This window comes from Haliotis rubra, unplaced genomic scaffold, assembly GCF_003918875.1.
Source record: "Haliotis rubra isolate DU_JTF1 unplaced genomic scaffold, ASM391887v1 Scf630, whole genome shotgun sequence".
NCBI classification, from domain to species: domain Eukaryota; kingdom Metazoa; phylum Mollusca; class Gastropoda; order Lepetellida; family Haliotidae; genus Haliotis; species Haliotis rubra.
The window spans coordinates 606,025-616,902 of NW_025767336.1; positions in this window are offsets into that span (position 1 = coordinate 606,025).

Genomic DNA, 10,878 nt, shown 5'->3' on the forward strand with positions numbered 1-10,878 from the left:
TAAAACATACTGTCTGGACACCCTAATGCTTGTTCGGAAATATATATATACTGTCTGGTCTCCCTAATGGTTGTATACAATTATATATCCCGTCTGGTTTACAACTACATGTATATACACTGTCTCCCTAATTCTCGTTCAGCAGTTTAGTGCTAAGGGACTCCCTGCTGCTTCATGTAGCAGACTCTTCTCAGGTGTCTCCAGCGCCAATGATCTCTGAGCAATCCTTGTTGTCACCTGGGTGTGTCAGTTGTCTGTGGTACCACTGATCTTTGTTATTCCATTTTGTAGATAGGCGCTGAAGAACAGAAACTCTCAGGGGTTGACAGACAGCACCGCATGAGTGCAAACATTCATTGTGGCTTTCAACCTGTGTAGAGATTTTGTGGGTTCTTGATTGTCTTGTTGATTCTAGAAAAAAAAAGGTTCTGTGACATTACTTTCAAATATGACAACAGCCAGTAATTTAGTTTAATACAATAGATTTATTAACATTTCCATGAGAATTTATCGAATTATGCTGCTAATGTTTGACATGACTTAGCCCAACAATCAATCATTATTGATATACTGATAGATTGTACTTGTTGTAGGCAGAAATATAACTGTCAATCACATGTTGTTTGTTGTTTAACATTGTACTCGGTAATATTCAAGCTGTATGATAATAGTGCATAAATAACAAGAAGACAAAGTCATCAATATCCCCCGCAAAGGCAAAATACTCTTTATGAATATGTCTACTAATTATGATTATGTCAAATATGTATGGAGTGTATACAGCAAAGTGGAAGGAGAGTATTGAAAGGTTTTTAAGATCTGCTCCAGAATGGAGCACGACCATCAAATTCAGTTGAAGCCTAACTTGTTGCCATGGAAATGCAACAAGATGACATCCTCATAGTCACAGCCAAAGTCATGTTTCCATGGAAACAACAAAAATTAAAATTCATATCTGGGTGTAAACCCCAAAAGGCACATCTAGGGATCATGCTTGACATATGTAACAAGTTTGATGATGCTAGCATGTATAATTTAGGAGATCTGCTCCAGACAAGATCACATCCTCATAGCCACAGCCTAAGTCATGTTTCCATGGAAACCACAAAAAATAAAATTCAAATCTGGGTCTAACCCCCAAAAGGCACATCTAGGGATCATGGTTGACCTGTGTACCAAGTTGGGTTAAGTTATCAAGTTATCACAAATAGTTTAGGAGATATGCATGAGACGAAGTGTGACGGACGTCTACGGACAGACAGAACTTCGTTCCTATATCCCCATAACCGTTGTATGGTGGGGGATAATAAAGGACTGATATCATGAGCATTGATGAGCATAGAATTGGGATTGACCCACAAGTCGGACCACCTAATCCTGCTGGCTCCCTTTCAGTTCCATGGGTGTTGGTCATGTAATCATAGAAGCTGACATAATTAAATCCATGTTTGCCACTTTCTACAGGAGCTAAAGATCATGTAATTGTCTATTAAAAAAGTACTAAAGTAGGTACTAAGTGTAAGCACAAATATAACAAACGTTACATTTGACCTCTTTCTAAATGGCATTGTTAATTCATGCAATTAAATGTTGTAACAACACTTTTGTCAAAAAAAATTGCAAACAATAAATTATTGTGATGGGTGAGTGGGCTTAGTTTTACGCTGCTTTAAGTAATATTCTCGCAATATCATGGTGCGGACACCAGACATGGGCTTAACACATTATGCATATGTGGGGAATCAAACCTGGGTCTTTGGCATGACAAGTGATGAAGCCTTATCTACTAGGCTACCCACAGTCTCTTGTGATGAAACAATTTTTCACAATTATCATTCACTCAAATAGTGTTGGGAATTGGTTAAAATCTCATAACTGATGATTGGTTCAATACAACCAATCAATCATCAAAGATATGTTAGTGTCATATATCAGAGACAGAGACAGAGACAGAGTTTGATTCGCAGTAAAAGGCCATAGGCCCAAAATACATTCAAAGGAAATTTCAGTGTAGTCATGGGCACAATGTACTTTCATGTGTGTTTATAATAATCCTTTTAACATAAAATAGATACAAGGCAGTGTCTACATTAGTATTCTTGAAAAGATTTGCTAAAGAATATACTGTATAAGGCTTTTAACACATTTTGTAATAAACCTCTCTCTTAGGTGTGAATAGGATTCACAAATGAACAGTACATGGAATTCATCTTCAATATAGGTAAGACCTTTAGATTTGCATGATATACAAAATCTTTGATTATAATCAGTGTTGTTAGAATGCCCAGTTTCTACAGCTATTTTAAAATTACTACACCTAAATTGTGCTAAAACAGCTCTTAAATGTGTTGAAAGGTTAAGCGATAAATAACATTCAACATTTAAGCTGATTTAAAATACTGATAATAGTTGCATTTGGAAGAATTACTCAGGGAAGAGTACCAGGACTGTTTTAAATTATCTGATAATCTTTGTTTAAATAAGCTTATAAACATCTTTACATCACCAACATCTTGGCTCAACCAAACATATCCAAAACCAAAATTAAACAGAAGATTTTTAACTTTTGATGCCCATGTAGTTTTACCACTATCATCTAAAGACTTAGGCATAAGGTAGCTTTGAAAAGGTAATCTGTCATGAGGAAGTTGTAACAGTCTACACTAATATTTGATTACACTGGTCATAAAATTAAGCTGCAGGGGCAATCTGCCACATTCACCCAGGGCCATGGAATTACAAGATGACCTATTTATTTTCAGATACTTTTTACAAAAATCAAGCTGTACCGATTCAATACTTTTACAATAGGAAGTTCCCAATATTTCTGATCCATAGCATAATATTGGTGTGATCAGTGCATCAAAAATTTTGAATAGATCTGTACAGTTAATGTTTTCAATTTCCTTTGAAAGTGATTAACTGATAAAATTGCCTTTCTAGCTTGAGAAGCTAAACATAATTGTGCCCTGGACCAAACAAGTTTTGGTGTAAATATGATGCGAAGATATTTATAAAAAGATACTGTTTCTATTTGGTCCCCCATTAAAATACCACTTTTCATAAGATCTAAGAGGCCCACCATTTCTGAAAACAACCACTTTTGTTTTCTTAAGGTTTACTTTCATTCCTGTTTCCTCTAAAATAATTCAAGGGCATTTATCTTTTCTGCAGTTGAATACAAGTGTCGAAAAGAGCGAAACATCATCAGCAAACATAAGGGCATACACATTATTGAAAACAGCAGTGACAAATATTCCTTAATATTCCCTGTAATAATTTACAGAGGGAATCAATGAGGGATATACCACGGTAATTATCGGGTCGTTCTTGTCGCCAGATTTCAACAAAGGGCAAATAATGCTCTTACCCCAACTGGGAGGAAATAGCCAGAGTCATAAATTTTGTTGAAAAGAACAGTGAGAGTAGGAACAATGAAACATCTCGACCCCTTTAGAAATTCATTAGCAATTCCGTCTGGACCAGGGGCTTTACTGACTGGCAAAGAGAGAATAATTGTAGATATTTCTTGTTAGGAAAATGGTTGGTTCAAAAAGAATCAGTGTTGCTTGTAGATTGTAAAGGTGAAGGTAAATGTTCTGGTGTGTTTCTTGAAGTATTAATGCATAACAGATTTAAGAAATGATCTATCCACTGTTGGCATGTGATATTGGATGAAAGTTGTGGTGGAGATCTGTAATTTTTAAGTGTTTTCCAAAATAATTTAGGGTTGGTGCTTGCAGCTACTAGTTTATCTTTCTGTTTATTTTGGAAATTTAATCTTTTTGCTTGAATGTACATTTGAAGAGTGTTCAGTAACTGTCTGAAGATATTAAAGTCTGCATTGTGATCTCTATGGGCTCTGAGTGCTGCATATTTGTCATGCTTTAAGTTTTCTAAGTCCTGATCCCACCAAGGTGGTTGTGTTCTTGTTTGTGAAGGAAATAAACCATTATATATGATTTTTGTGTGATCAGCTGCTTTCTGGAAAAGAGTTACTAAATGTGAAAGTGCTTGATCGATATTGTTATGGATGAGGACATTTAAATGACTGTATTGATTATTAAACAATGGCGAAAGTTTGTAATGAATACACTGTTTTCATCCTTGCACCACATATATTTTGTCCATTTATCCTGTTTACCCTCTTGTACATTACTATTTGAGGTAAGCGTATTAGAATAAGCAGTGGAGGGGAGTTGACTGTTAAGTGTGTTGATATTGAGTGTGCATGACAATGGAAAGTGACATGAGTTATCTAGTGTGCCGACATTAAACTGAGTGATGAAAGGGAATAGTGATGAAGAAGCTAGCATGTAATCAACTACACTGCAACCGTTATAAGTAAAGCATGTGAATTGACCACATAAATCATTTGCTAATCTACCATTTAAGACATGAATGCCAAAAGTGCAACATAATTCAGCAAGTTTTTTCCCCGTAATTATTATAAACCTGATCTCTAGAAGATCGAGGCATATCAAATGTATCTTTGGGATAATCATCATTTTCATATACACAGTCAACATTATCATTTGGGATATAATCGAAGAAGTCTTTCATTCTAGCATTCAGATCCCCTAAATTCAGATGTTTGTCAGGGTGATCTGCAGTGATTGTGCACAAATAATCTTCAAGTACTGACATGCCATCAGTGTCACTACCCTTATATATGGGAGAGTTTTCTGGCGACAAATATGGGAATATCAAAATAGTGTCCATTTCCCATCCATAACTAGTTGTGTAGAACAGAAGTACAACACAATTTTCGAAATTAGTGTAGATCACGGCTAATGTGACTGGCTGGAAAATAAGTGGTCCTTAATCAAAACAGTAATGCTGCCGCTATATCCGCCAAGCCGATGCAGCTTTTCACACACACAGTTTATTGTTGTACAGGTTACACACCACCAAATGTTTTCCCATAGACTTCTATAGTAACCTTATAATTTTTTAAAAATAGACAAGCTATCAACAGCCATTCCATGTACACATGGGTACACTCTGGCCTTTAAACTACAATAAAAACACAATATCAGGCCAACTTGTCCGGCTCGTTTTGCGAGGACAGGAAGCGGAACACATCAACCCCAGTTCCGCACCAAATGTCACCTACTGGAAAATATCTGTACACACAATAAGCATAAGTCATGGTGATGAAAATGACAGCACTGAATACTTAAAATTGTGGTCAGTTTTAATTGCTGGTTGGATATGCTTTTAAGAAACATAAACATCTTACACTATTTCATCCAATCACAGCTGTCACATGTCTCTATCTCTTCATTTGTTTACATACGCTCTCAGCTCAGCTCAGTGAGCAAGCGATTCTCATTAGTGTAGTATAACCTGCAGGAAAATTTAGAAACATTTGCCCTAGGCAAATCTGTGACTTATGTACTGTATATACATGTAACTTCTCAGAAAAAATATAAAACTGCATGAAGCTTCAATACTTTTTCCTGTCCAACATATCTATATGGCACAAGAATAGGGTGATTTGCTGCACTGACAGAGCTGTAAGAATTATATCATGTCTATTTCACCAAAGCTATACAAAATGCACTTCTGCATTAATAGAGAAAGTTTTTAAATCATACATATACCATGGGAGTTTACTCTTATTTCACCAAATAGGGGGGCCATGGGTTAATTCCATGCATGACTGGGACTGCCTTGATCATATCAATCCAAACTATATTTTGAACGACAAAAATCATGGAATTCAGGCCAGAAATTGGACAGGTTTAACATTAAGCAGCTTTAACATCCTGACATATGCAAGACTGGATGATGAACTTTGCCAGAATGTAATAAGTGAGGGGTTGGATTATGCCTAGCAGTCTGAAACACTGACCACAGTACCCTGCCGCCTGTTAGTCGATCAAGGCAAATGAGCTATTCAACAGATGAAATCACTTTTAGACCACAGCATGATAAGAACTTACACTTGAATCTATTGATTCATCAAGCTAAGACTTTGAAATACTTCCAGAAATTCAAAACTATTGACTGTGTATTGTTTTGAGGCTGTTACACTTGCCAATTTCATGTATAAGCCAGTTTAGAGGGAACAAAGTGAAAAAATCCACATAACTTTGGAAATTTATTGGTTACCCTGCCCTAACCTGAATATTTTTAATTACAATTAACAGTATTTGGCAATATCAGCTAAAAACAGAGCTGCTCTGCAGTAATTTATGGGTTACTGGGTTATAGAAAGACACAATGTATTTGGGTAAACAGGGGAGATAATTTTAAGATATCGAACACTCTCATCTCAATAAAATGTGAATTCAGACCCATAATATTACATTCCACAAGGGTCAGTTGTTATTATTTACATCTAAGCAGCTTCTGGGATAGATGTACAGCCCTTATTTCATGTCTGGGAAGCTGAAATACTACACACTGAGGCATTAAGGGGACACTGTCAGAAATTTCTAATGTATGAGGATGACCGAGTGATGGAATTTGGTAGTGAGACATTGTGGTGCCTTAACTGGACTGGGACACTTAAATGTACTATATGTACCTACATGTCCAAGTACTGCAACTTCTACAAGGCGGTGAAGCATATCGAAGCAAAGGGAGTATGCTTGATTAGACACTGCCAACAACAGACTTCGGCCGGCTTGTCGAAATACCACATTGGATGTGAAGGCTTCTTTTTCTGCTGTATTTGTGAAGATACACCTCCCCATTCACCAACAGGCATTCTACAAGCTGAAAATAGTGTTGAGATTACATTAAATGTCAAATCATAAAATCTATAACAGCAATGAGACAGTTGTTAATAAAACAGAAATTCATTTTGAAAGTCCTATGGGTGAAAAAAGGGGTATATTTTAAAAAGGAAAAAGAAAATTAGGTCGTTGCATATTCAAAGGGGACAGGCAGAAAGAATTGATCATATGCTACACTGTTTGCATTTAAAACAAGGGTTTGTGACATGTTCTGCTGTCAGCAGTGAACATATTTCATGATATTCTTATCATTTGACTTCAAATTGACCCTCATGAGATTAACTTAGACACTCACATTGTTGTGGCAGTGGTGATTTTAACCTAATTTGTTGTCAAATTCATCAGTTCCAACAAATTTAGAAGCCAGGGAACCACTACTTGATGGTAAGACTCACCATGAGGGTCTTTTCCCACTGTTCGACCACAAAACGAAGCAACGTTCATATTCTGGACACTAAAACAATCTATTCCACTCAAAACAGCCCTATCTTTACTCCCAGTACCTTTAAATTTGCCTCTACATTAATGCTAACATGTTTCCATGGTGAAATAAGCACAGGAAATCATGTAAAGTATGAATTACTGAAAAGTGCTCGAACCCTACAGGTTACACACCACCAAATGTTTTCCCATAGACTTCTATAGTAACCTTATAATTTTTTTATAAAAATAGACAAGCTATCAACAGCCATTCCATGTACACATGGGTACACTCTGGCCTTTAAACTACAATAAAAACACAATATCAGGCCAACTTGTCCGGCTCGTTTTGCGAGGACAGGAAGCGAAAAACATCAACCCCAGTTCCGCACCAAATGTCACCTACTGGAAAATATCTGTACACACAATAAGCATAAGTCATGGTGATGAAAATGACAGCACTGAATACTTAAAATTGTGGTCAGTTTTAATTGCTGGTTGGATATGCTTTTAAGAAACATAAACATCTTACACTATTTCATCCAATCACAGCTGTCACATGTCTCTATCTCTTCATTTGTTTACATAAGCTTCTCAAGCTCAGTGAGCAAGCGATTCTCATTTAGTGTAGTCTAACCTGTAGCCCGGCCGAGAAAATCGCTGAACTCATTGGCTTTGCGTACAAGCGACTCACAGAAACTAATAATGTCGAACTTGGCACATATATATCAGATTTTCCTGGTTATGTTTGTTAAAGCACCAAAAACAGGTAGTTCTTTCAGGGTTTTTTGCAAATTGCACAAAATGCAGTTGGAATGTCAACATCCTTAAATGATGCCTGGTATGTTAGGAATATAAATTTCCTGGAGTCTATGAGATAATTTCAGTCATGACTTGGTACGAGCTTGTAGTGCTTTTGAAATTAGAGAGACAAAACCAACCTTGTAAAAAATATGGTTAATGTAAAGAAGTGTTCCATAACTTCCAAAATTGTTTGAGTTCGATTATGAGAAGACCCGTGAAGGTACGGGTTAGGATGAATCTTCAGTAACACATACTTGTCGCAAGAGGCATCTAATGGGATCGGGTGGTCAGGCTTGCTGGCATGGTTGACACCACAGGGGCGTGTCACGCTTAGAAACAGCATTAGAAAGACATATAGGTATATAGACCCTACCCTAGTACTATATAAAAGGAAAGGGATGTAACGACGGAACCACCCCCTCCTCAATCTAAGTTAGATTTCACCACGTAAACTATTTTTAAGGCTCCGTCGAGGCCTACGGATCAAAAGCGAGATGATTTCCCTACAAAATGAGCTATAAATAGTCACAATCGGATCATTATTTCAAAGTTATACGCCACACCTCACCGAAAACAGCTACCTCCGCTATTTCAAGCCAAAATCATGGATCACCCAAGACGGCGAAAACTCACCTTTTAAATTCGTTTATTAATTCCAGCCACGTTGACAGCACCTATGTAGGGCTAGATTCGATCGGCAGCGCCATTCCACGGGTCTAAAAACTTATTGCAACATCTACAAATCATTTCCTCGACAGTAAGCAGGCATTTTCTCCAAAACCATCGGCAATCATACTCACTTGTCGGCCATAGATGGCCTTGACATTCAAGTGATCTGAGCAGATCCGCAGAAACGAAATTGGGCCATCCGATTGGTGGAAAATATAATATACTGTACTATTTTGACGGTTTGCTAATGGGCGCGAAATATGAACTTTGCAATAATCCTTTATTTTGGATGGTGTTCGGAACAGTAAATTGTTAAGAATAGTTTTAGAGGTTGTAAAATGCATTCGATATTGATTCATTTTAGGAAATTATATTTATAAATATTTAACCTCTAAAATTATTCTTACAAATTTACTGCTCAGGTCATTTTAAATGTCAAGGCCATCTATGGCCGACAAGTGAGTATGATTGCCAATGGTTTTGGATAAAATGCCTGCTTACTGTCGAGGAAATGATTTGTAGATGTTGCAATAAGTTTTTAGACCCGTGGAATGGCGCTGCCGATCGAATCTAGCCCTACATAGGTGCTGTCAACGTGGCTGGAATTAATAAACGAATTTAAAAGGTGAGTTTTCGCCGTCTTGGGTGATCCATGATTTTGGCTTGAAATAGCGGAGGTAGCTGTTTTCGGTGAGTCGTGGCGTATAACTTTTGAAATAATGATCCGATTGTGACTATTTATAGCTCATTTTGTAGGGAAATCATCTCGCTTTTGATCCGTAGGCCTCGACGGGGCCTTAAAAATAGTTTACGTGGTGAAATCTAACTTAGATTGAGGAGGGGGTGGTTCCGTCGTTACATCCCTTTCCTTTTATATAGTACTAGGGTAGGGTCTATATACCTATATGTCTTTCTAACGCTGTTTCTAAGCGTGACACGCCCCTGTGGTTGACACGGAATCATTTCCCAATGCCGTTGATGGTCAACATCAATGCTCATGCAGTTGATCACTGGATTGTCTGGTCCAGACTCAATTATTTACAAACCGCTGCTATATAGCTTAAATATTGCCGAGTGTGGCATAAAACTAAACTCACTCACTCGATTATGAGAAAACACGATTGATTGCTTGGTCATTTTAGTAATTGCGACCAATCATTGATTATTTCAATTTTTTTACTACCACTACATTCAAGGTTGTAGTTGCACTGTTCAAAGATGAAAAACAAACACAATCTATGTTCTTTTTCTGAAGATGTAGCATACTTTTATGCATAATGATGTGGCAGGATATTTCGTCTGATTGGATTTGGAGACACATTGGGTTTTACTGTTATCAATTGATGGTATTTCAAGCACACATTAGATTATGCCAATTAAGAGTCCAAACTTTGGTTGATGCTTTTTGGGGTTCAGGGTCCTTGTTTAAACATTATGGATACACTGTATACAGTTTAATAAGCTCATATTTAAACATGGATTTGGTGGTAGAATTTTATATGATAAAAGTACATGTAAATTTTTTCCCATTTAGTAATATTTACATCACTAAGGAAGGGAGGTGGTTCAGACTGGCCTCGATGTTAGCAACTTGTGCATTATGTGCAGGGGTTTTCTGCATCAACAATGTCCAGTCGCATCCATGTGAACATGGCTAGAGTCACATTGTAAATAAGCTTAGTTTGAGCTTTTAAGCTTAGATGGATCAGTCTCAATAATAGTGATTGAGTGAGTATAGTTTTACACGCTTTGAGCAATGTTACAGCAATACCACGGCAGGGGACACAAGAAATGTGTTAAACATATTGTACCCATGTGGGGAATCGAACCACGGGTCTTGAGCGTTGTATATTTATATTTTGCAAACATCTTGGAAATCATCTTCAGCTACATGTACTGGCTAGCGAACAGTTATCTCCATATTTTAGCCGTATTTCCAAATTTATTCCGTCGTTCATTGAATTAATGAAACAAAATTAATCATGATATTTAATTAGCTATTCACCGATGTGTCCTGCCCCGTTTACTGTCGCCGATCATGTTTTTATATAACGTGGCGGAAGTGAAACATGGAAGTATAAATAGATTTTTTCTCACAACTAACTGTAACAGTTATCACCATTCTGAATTTCTCATGCCATTCGTGAAATAATATATATTTATATCATACAGTAACCCTGAATAATTGATTGTGTGACTATTTGAGTGTTCCTTTCACAGTAGATTGATACGGAATGAA